General features: G+C 40.9%; 1 long non-coding RNA gene across 1 annotated transcript; it reads left to right on the top strand.

Annotated features, from left to right (window-relative positions):
* The first annotated feature begins 1,697 nt into the window (after window positions 1–1,697).
* On the top strand, window positions 1,698–2,017 carry LOC119899644. Its single transcript, XR_005443885.1, has 3 exons — window positions 1,698–1,733; window positions 1,820–1,870; window positions 1,963–2,017. It is a non-coding gene; the product is annotated as an uncharacterized LOC119899644 (long non-coding RNA).
* Window positions 2,018–9,117: the final 7,100 nt, after the last annotated feature.

Here is a 9,117-nt window from a genome sequence, read left to right on the forward strand (position 1 = left end):
ATACATAGAATTTTTAACTGATTCTACTTTTATTGTATTTTATTCCTTACATTCCTATATACATATATGTACACAGAAAAGTACTGATAGCTTATATTGTTTTACAAAGTCACCCAAGTTATCATGCTGTTCTCTCATTGTATAAACAATAATCTTAAATTACTTGTTATAAGTCAAGACACCATATGATGTAGAGAGAGAATTATAAGTTACATTCCATCAAACTCATTTTTGACAGCTATTTCCGGTCCCCCCACCCCACCGGATGTCTGTATGTAACTGATAAGAGGGGGTGCATCCGGTCCCGCCCCAACCGGAAATATGTCTGTATGTAACTGATAAGAGGGGGTGCATCCTGTCCCCCCCACCGGAAATATGTCTGTATGTAACTGATAAGAGGGGGTGCATCCTGTCCCGCCCCAACCGGAAATATGTCTGTATGTAACTGATAAGAGGGTTGCGTACATCCTTCCATTGTGTGTTTTTCATTGATTTAAAGACTTTATTAAGTAATACAACTTGAATGAATTAACTAGGAGGTGTTTGTGACAATAAATTTATCATTAAAAAAGTATAGCAGTGAGTTATAAGTAAAAGGAGGAATCTCCGGGGCCAGCAAAGGATCAGTAGGAGGTTTCTTTGGAATCAAGTCAGTCTTTATTATTAAACAAGTGAAGAATAAATTGAAATAATGACAGTAAAGCAGTAAAATGGTATAACGGTGAGTAAAAATTAGCATTATAAATTACCTTCAACAGCATGCAGCAAAATAAGAGTGAGTTCCAAAATTAAACTTTGTAAAATCTTTGCTAAAGCTTTGTGTGACAAACTTACCATCATTAAGAACTAAAGAATAAGATGAAATAATTACAGTAAAATAGTATAACAGTGAGTTAAAATTAAACAGCATTTTTTAATTACCTTCAAAATCTTTGCTAAAGCTTTGTGTGACAAACTTACCATCAGTAAACAAGTGAAGAATAAATTGAAATAATGACAGTAAAGCAGTAAAATGGTATAACGGTGAGTAAAAATTAAACAGCATTACAAATTACCTTCAACAGCATGCAGCAAAATAAGAGAGTGTTCCAAATTACTTTGCTATTGCTTTGTCTTACAAACTTGCCATCATTATCACTCCAAAGCTGTAGCCTAGTCTTAAACTTGTGAGTCTTAAAACTTTAATCCTTCTAGAGTCTGTGTCTCCTCTTCTCTGTCCTCTCTCATTCTGGTGTAGCATAGGCTGTGGGGTGAATTGAGGAATGTGCTCCACCCCCCGCACCTCCCTCTGTTTTCTCAACGAGTCGTGTTGGGGAGTCGTGGAACACCTCCCTCTGTTTTCTCAACGAGTCGTGTTGGGGAGTCGAAACCTCCCTCTGTTTTCTCAATGAGGCGTGTTGTGTGTTTAGCTGCCATCCTCAGGTAATCTTGTAGACCAGTTATTAACTTTGGTTATCTATAACCCAGACTCCGGATGTTAAAAAACGGTCTGGTTTTATCAGACAGAGTTCGTGAGTTCGTTTTTGAAACAGGAAGCTATTTTTATCAGCCGGAGACAAGAGTTTAAATAATAATCTGGTTGTACCAGAAGTAAGGGCCCCAACCCCACATGCAGAGCAGCACTCGTGTGTTTGTTTTTTTTTTTTCTTACTTCTATAAGTACCCTACCAGAAATCCAGAGGTCTTCACACTAGTGACTGAAACCAGAGCGATGACCCTTCAAAGAGAACACGGTACGCATTCAGCCTTTCCTCCGCAACTAAGAAATAGCAAAAATCGACACTTTGTATTTTCATTCCTGCGTGTTTTCAATTAACAGTTTTTGACTTGATCGACAATGGGCTTCATTCAACCGAATATCAACTTGAAGGTAAGAGGGCCTTCTATGTACTAGAGTGAAATAGAAATGTTCTAAATTTTAAAGTGTACTATCCTGATGTGTATTTTGTATTGTTTTTACAGATTTGTACTCAGGCGAGGAAATAGGTTCTACAAGGGAGAATGGCATTCCATCAGCAGGTTGTAGATCTCACAGGAGAAGTCGGTAAGTAAGGTTACCTTAACTTTTAATCAGTGTGTAGGTTTTATTTATTTATTTACAAACTTTTACGCAGATGTGGTAACAGTACTCTTTTCTTTCATTACACCCGCAGATGGTGCGAGCGATTGTGAACGGTACTTTATGCAGGGTCTCTCCCTACCATTACGAGGAGAACGGTCCGGTTCCGGAATCGGATCAGCCCTCGGCTTCGGTACCGCAAGCGTACATAACACCGGGTCCCCGGAACACGATGAGCCGGATGTCCCCGGAATCACCCGTCGATGATGTAGAGCGCTCCAGTCAGGCCGCAGATGGGAGGTCACGTAACGGATCACCGGTAGAAGCGCCGGGACTGATAGCGGAGGAAATCATTCATCCGGACCCAGCAGAACCGTGTACGCCGCTGAATCAGACTGAGCCTATACCGATCAACGGACCTCGGAAAAGGGAACACCGTAGAAGGCTCATTTCAACCAGCAGTAGCAGTAGTAGTCGCAGCAGTAAGTAAATTGTTATAACGCTCTAAAACCATTAACCTAGCAAATATGCAGTCATAAAAAAAGTATAGCCTATATACACAGTTTCCCGTGATACCATGTTGCTGATTATTAGGCTATACAATTAATGAGTTAAAAGTATTCCACACTATTTTCTCAAATACAACAGCATGTCAAATGTTCTATGCAGAAAGTAGTCTTATGAGTTAACCTGACTCTAAAAGCTATTTTGCTTCTTTTCATAAAGTAGGCTATTACTGTGGTGTTTGTTTTTGTTTTGCACTTCTACAGTGTTTTGGTACTGATGTCTGACATTCAGGGTATTTAGTTATTAGTTAAAAAACTAGTTTGCTTGTTTGCTATAAAGTATTAATGTAGTGATTTGTAGGGGTGATGCCTGACTTTCTGTATTAAAATACACAAAAGAGGTTAAAGTGTCTTTGTTTTTGTGTCCCTCCAGCAAACAGACCCCGACGATCCGTGAGAGGCTGTCAGAATTGCTGTCGGACTGCCCATGAACAACTAGTTTAATGAGTAATGCTTTCCGACTAATGGGTGAAATGCTGGCTGTCTACAGTGATCATAATTAGTAAGGTGATTTATCTGAATTTGTTTTAAATGATTTTTTTTGTTTGTTTCATTGGGTAATTGTTTTTATTGTTGATTTTCACTTGCAATAGTTAGATAAACGTGTTTATCGTGTTTTTTATAGTGTCTGTTTTAAGGTTTAAGTGTGTTTTGATTTTATGATAATGGATGAAAACAAACCGTTAGGGCTTAGGCAGAGTTTATCAGACGAGGTAGATCAACATTATCAGAATGAGTCAAACTTTCAAAATGGTATAACTGAAAATAGTGTAATTGAAAACGAGACCTCCTCCAGTCAGTTCTTAGATCCGTTACACGCTATAAATCAAGCTCTCGTTGATCTGGAACGCTTAGAAAATGAAATACCAACTGCTTTATTAGATGAAATCAACCAAATGAATGAACCCTTTCACCAAAACAACATCCCCTCTTTACCCGAACCCGAGCATATTCCTGTCTTAAACTCATCTGTGTCTCCAGACCTCTTGATTCAAATACAAAATGCTCTCTCCGAGCTTGAAAATAATGCAATCCCTGCCTTAAACCCCTCTACATCCTCGACCTATCAGACCCCCATTAACTCCCCCCTCATGGAGCAGGTAGCCAACACTCCTCCCTTGCAACAGCAAGGGGGCAGCGTGTCTCAAAATAATGACCCTGTGGCACCTCAAGCAAGAGTCATATCACGACATAGATTCTGTAATTATGAAATACGTCAGGTGTTGCGCTTTCCTTCTCCAACCAATGCAGAGGGTGTAGTGGATTATGCTCAGTTTTACAATGGTACACTGGAGCAGGTAGATGCGATTTTACAACAAGCCTTGTCACACAGGAGACCCCAAGATGTGGTGCAGTTGGAGCTAAGAGGTGAAAATCTCCGTAATAATGTATCAGTTATCTTACAGGATGGTGATGTTGACAATTTAGCGGGTTTTGAAAGACTTTTGCTTCGCATAGTACAATCCAATTGGACCATTATGACAGATGGTGATCTAGAACTGGTTCTCCAAGTGATCACCTGCCCTACAGGCGCGGGTAAAAGAGCAATGGTGGATAAAATGTTACAATGCGAAATCTTAAAAAAAAAACAACGCTTTCTGTACATTGTAGAAAACGAGGGGAATCAGTTGTGTTTCGCCGTCTGTCTGGCTCATCTTCTACATCCCCTCCTCAACGATAGACAGGCTCTTGAATGCGGCAGAGAGATTCAAAACAAAGTGGGAATGGATGACAGACACCTGTAGCCTTAAGCGACATCACGCGATTTGAACGTGCTTTGGACTGCAAAATTGTAGTGTTTTATAGAGGAGACGACGATAGGGCCCTCTGTAAATTCATGACCAAAAGCCCAAGACAGAGTAAAACCCTATTTTTGTTTCTCTTTCAGAACCACTACTATGGTATAAAAAATCTAAAGGCCTTTCTGGGTTCCCCATATCTGTGTGAGTACTGTTACACAGGGTACAACTGTGTGCTGAGTCACCGATGCCCTGCTCATTGTTCCGTTTGCTTTGACCCTACCTGTAATCAGAAGGGGTTCCAGCCTATTGTGTGTAAAGAGTGTAACAGGACATGTCGTTCAGAATTCTGTCTGACAAAGCACAAAGAGCCTACAGAGAGGCCCAGAGCCAAAAAATTAGCCAGCACGTGCTCGTTGTACAAAAAATGTAACAAATGTGCACAGCTTTACTACTCAGCGATGAGTGGTGAAGGTAAACCACACACATGTCCTGCGGTGAAGTGTAAAATCTGTGGTGAGAAGTTGACCTCTGACGTTACAGATAAGAGGAGATGCACCAATGCTACATCCAGACACTACCACCTGAAACAAAACACACAGAAAAATTGGTGTTTTATGATTTTGAAACATACGTCAATGAAAATGGCGTTCACATACCCTTTTTGGTGTGTACAAAAACGTTAGATGGCAAAACATGGAGCTCTCAAGGCAGAAATTGTGCCAACGAGTTTCTCATGCATTTCAGACGCCCTCTGTACAAAAATGCTGTGTTTATTGCTCACAATGCTCGAGGTTTTGACTCCTACCTACTCCTCAACGCCATGCTTGAACAAGCATTAAAACCCTCTTTGATTTTGCAAGGTTCAAAAGTCATCTGTATGACAGATCCTGATTTTAATCAAAAATACATTGACTCACTGTCCTTTCTTTCCATGCGTTTAGCCGATATGCCAAAAGCTCTCGGTTTTGATGACAGAATTAAAGGCTATTTTCCCCATAATTTTAGCTCACCTGCCCATTTGACCTACACAGGTCCCTACCCGGAGCCAAAAATGTACGGTACAGAACGCATGACTACGGTACAGCTGAAAGACTTTAACACCTGGTACGAGACGGCGCGCCGCGGTACATTTGATTTCATGAGAGAGGCCCGCCTCTATTGTGAAAACGATGTTGAGATTCTCGCAGAGGGATGCAAGCTGTTCAGAAAACAGTATATTGATGAAACAGCGGTTGACCCTTTTAGCCGTGCGACTATAGCATCTGCATGCATGAAAGTGTTTGTGACCAACTTCCTTCCTCCTAAAAGTTTGGCCATCCCCGACCCATAACTACACACGCCAGTTCAAAACGTATTCGAACGCAGGCATTCAGTGGTTGCATTGGGTGGCTAGCACCGAAAACATCTTCATTCAACATGCTTTAAATGAGGGGGAAAAACAACTAGGAAAATACTTTGTAGATGGTTTTGCAGAGATCCAAGGTGTGAAATATGTATGGGAGTTTCTGGGATGTTTTTTCCATGGCTGTCCGAGTTGTTTCAAAGCTCATGAGACCAATCCTTTGACCGGCCACCCTTTTGAGGAGTGCATGCGAGGAGCGAGGAGAAATTACGTGAGTTACAGGCCATCCACAATGCTAAAGTGATTGTCATGAGAGAGCACACATGGACCGAGATGAAAAAATCACATCAGGGGTTAAAAGATTTTCTCAAACAGTATAAAGCTCCTCAACCTCTCTCACCCCGCGAAGCTTTGTATGGGGGTCGAACCTGTGCAGTAAAGTTGAGACACACTGCGGGTGCTAATGAAACGGTAGACTACTTTGATGTGACATCGCTGTATCCCTATGTCAACTGTAACTTTCCCTATCCTTTGGGGCACCCAAAAATAATCTACAAAGATTTCAAAGAACCCCAAAGCTACTTTGGAATAATCAGAGCCAAAATCTGTCCACCACAGGGTTTATTTTTTCCTGTTTTGCCATATAGAACTGCAGCTGGTAAACTTGTCTTCACACTCTGCCGAACGTGCGCTGAACTTAATTTTCAGGAGGGTCCATGTCAACACAGTGATGAGGACAGAGCGATGACAGGGGTCTGGGTCACTCCTGAATTTAACAAGGCCTTGGAGATGGGGTATCGGGTAGCTGAGATCACAGAGGTATGGCAATTTGATAGACAGAGCGACTCGATTTTTGTTCAGTACATGCACACTTTTCTGAAGGGTAAACAGGAAGCTTCAGGTTACCCCCCTGAAGCCAAAGATCAGGCAGCCCGAGAAAAGTACATCAAAGACTATCAGACCAATCAGGGTGTTTTGCTGGATGCGTCTAAAATTCATCCGAATCCTGCAAAAAGACAAGTCTCCAAATTATGTCTCAACACATTCTGGGGGAAATTTGCACAACGCTCGAATCAGACACAGACTAAACTAATCACTGACCCTGAAGAGTTTTTTAACTTTATGTTTTCTGGAAAATATAAAGTTAAATACTTTTCCTTTGTCAACGACAAAACAGCATTGTTGCAGTGGAGTTATGGTGAGCAATGTATTGCCCCTCCAAACAAGGTAGACAACGTCTTTATAGCTGCTTTCACCACAGCTTATGGGCGTCTAAAGTTGTACAGTTATTTGGAGCAGCTGCAGGAGAGGGTCTTGTATTATGATACAGACAGTATTATCTATGTCACAAAAGAGGGGGAGAGACGGCTTGACCTGGGTAATTACATGGGAGATTTGACTGATGAGTTAGATGGTGATAGCATAAAAGAATTCGCGGCCGCGGGTCCTAAAAGTTATGCGTACCAGACTCGTAACAACAAAGTAGTACTTCGTGTAAAGGGTATCACTCAAACGCATGATTGTTGTGAACAAGTTAACTTTAACAGTGTCAAACAGTTGGTGGAGAATTATGTGCTAAACTCTGATGATGGGGGTGTAATTGAAACACCTCAGCACAATATTGTACGAGATAAAAGGGGGTTTTTCCTTAGAAACTCATCATTCCAGAAAAAGTTTAGAGTGGTGTATGACAAGAGACGGTTACTGAGCCAAGGTCAAACCCTGCCTTTTGGCTATTGAAGAAAAAAAATGTTTTCATCCAATGAAATTGAGTTTGACCCTAGACTAAGAACACCTTTCTCCTGTCAAATTGTGGGGCCAAGCGGGTCCGGTAAAACTTATTTTGTAAAGTCTGTGTTGGAATCCTGTAATCATGTCATCGACAACATGCCTAGTAATATTGTTTGGATTTTTACTTCTTATCAACCGATGTACACTGAACTGCAGCAGAAGAATAAAAAGATCAAATTTGTTGAAGGATTGCCTGATTCTTTTGACGATGAAATTCTATTCCCACCTGATCAAGATCATCTTATAATTTTGGATGATGTCATTTTCCAGGCCTCTGATCACCCTGAAGTTGTGAAAATTTTCACACAGTACAGGCACCACAAAAAAATGAGTGTCATCATGTTGACTCAAAATGTATTTCACCGTGGAAAGCACAGTAGGACAATTAGTTTAAATAGTAACTATTTGGTTTTGTTTAAAAACCCTCGAGATAGATTACAGATGAGTATATTAGCTCAACAAATATTTCCTGGACGAAAAGCCTTTTTCTTAGAAAGTTTTGAAGATGCTACCAAAGATCCTCACGGGTATTTAATCTTGGACCTCACACCTAGTTGCCCAGAAACTTACAGACTAAGATCAGGAGTACTACCCCACCAGTGGCCCGTTGTCTATCTTCCCAAATCAAAGTCCTGATCCAACATGTCAGCACGTTTAAAAAGGAATGCGCCTTTACTGAGGGCTTTATGTCACGCCTCAAAAGCGTAAAGATATTCTCAACAATTGCTCATCGGACTTTCTTCAGTCTTTGTGTGAACTCTCTTTGAATCTTTTAAAAGGAAACATTCCTATGACCTCAGCTCAATATAACAAACTCAAAAAACAAAAGAAAATTATAAGGTTGCTGGCTAATAAAAAAACAAGTCTTAAAACCAAACATAAGGCTCTGACAAAACAGTCTGGAGGCTTTCTGTTACCTCTTCTTTCAACAATCCTTCCTGTCATTTTGGGAGGGCTAATTAATAGATAAATCATGAGTCAGAAAATGTTTTTGGTGACGCCTCAGCAACTAAACCGGCTGAATCATTCTGTACCATCTGCATCCAACGCTGAAATAATGAGACATACGGTAGAAAATGATTTGGATGAAAAAATGAGGGCAATACTAAACGAGGATGGTATGAACGCTTATGAAAAAATTAAGAAATACAATGCCCTGCTGCAAAGATACCTAGCTCTGGTCAAACAAGGAGAGAAGGAAGAACGCCACATTACTCTGACAGTAGCTAAAGATTCTGAGGCACTGAAGCAGCGAGTAGAAGGAGGAGAAGAAGAAGAAGAAGACAAGAAACTGGATGAAACAGCAAGGGAGGTTGTACAAAACTTGCCGGCTCGCTATCGTAACAATGCACAGTACATCATAAAGAAATTAACCAAGAGCCGAGGTGGGTGGACTCCCAGGGGAGAGTTTGTGTATAACGGAGATGTTGTGAAAGGTTCACACCTGCTTGACTTGTTTAAAAGTCTGACCGTGTCCCTTAAAAAATCCCAGCCTCCTAAGGGATGGACAGGTTTTTTGAATACTTTGTCAGAACTCAACATCCCTTTATCAATGATGAGCAACCCTCAAGCTCGAGAGCAATATAGGCAACTTCAAACGGTAGGACCCCGGGAAGA

Source organism: Micropterus salmoides, unplaced genomic scaffold (assembly GCF_014851395.1).
Source record: "Micropterus salmoides isolate LMB-PRFRI ecotype aquatic unplaced genomic scaffold, ASM1485139v1 Ms_hic_scaffold_1, whole genome shotgun sequence".
Classification (NCBI taxonomy): domain Eukaryota; kingdom Metazoa; phylum Chordata; class Actinopteri; order Centrarchiformes; family Centrarchidae; genus Micropterus; species Micropterus salmoides.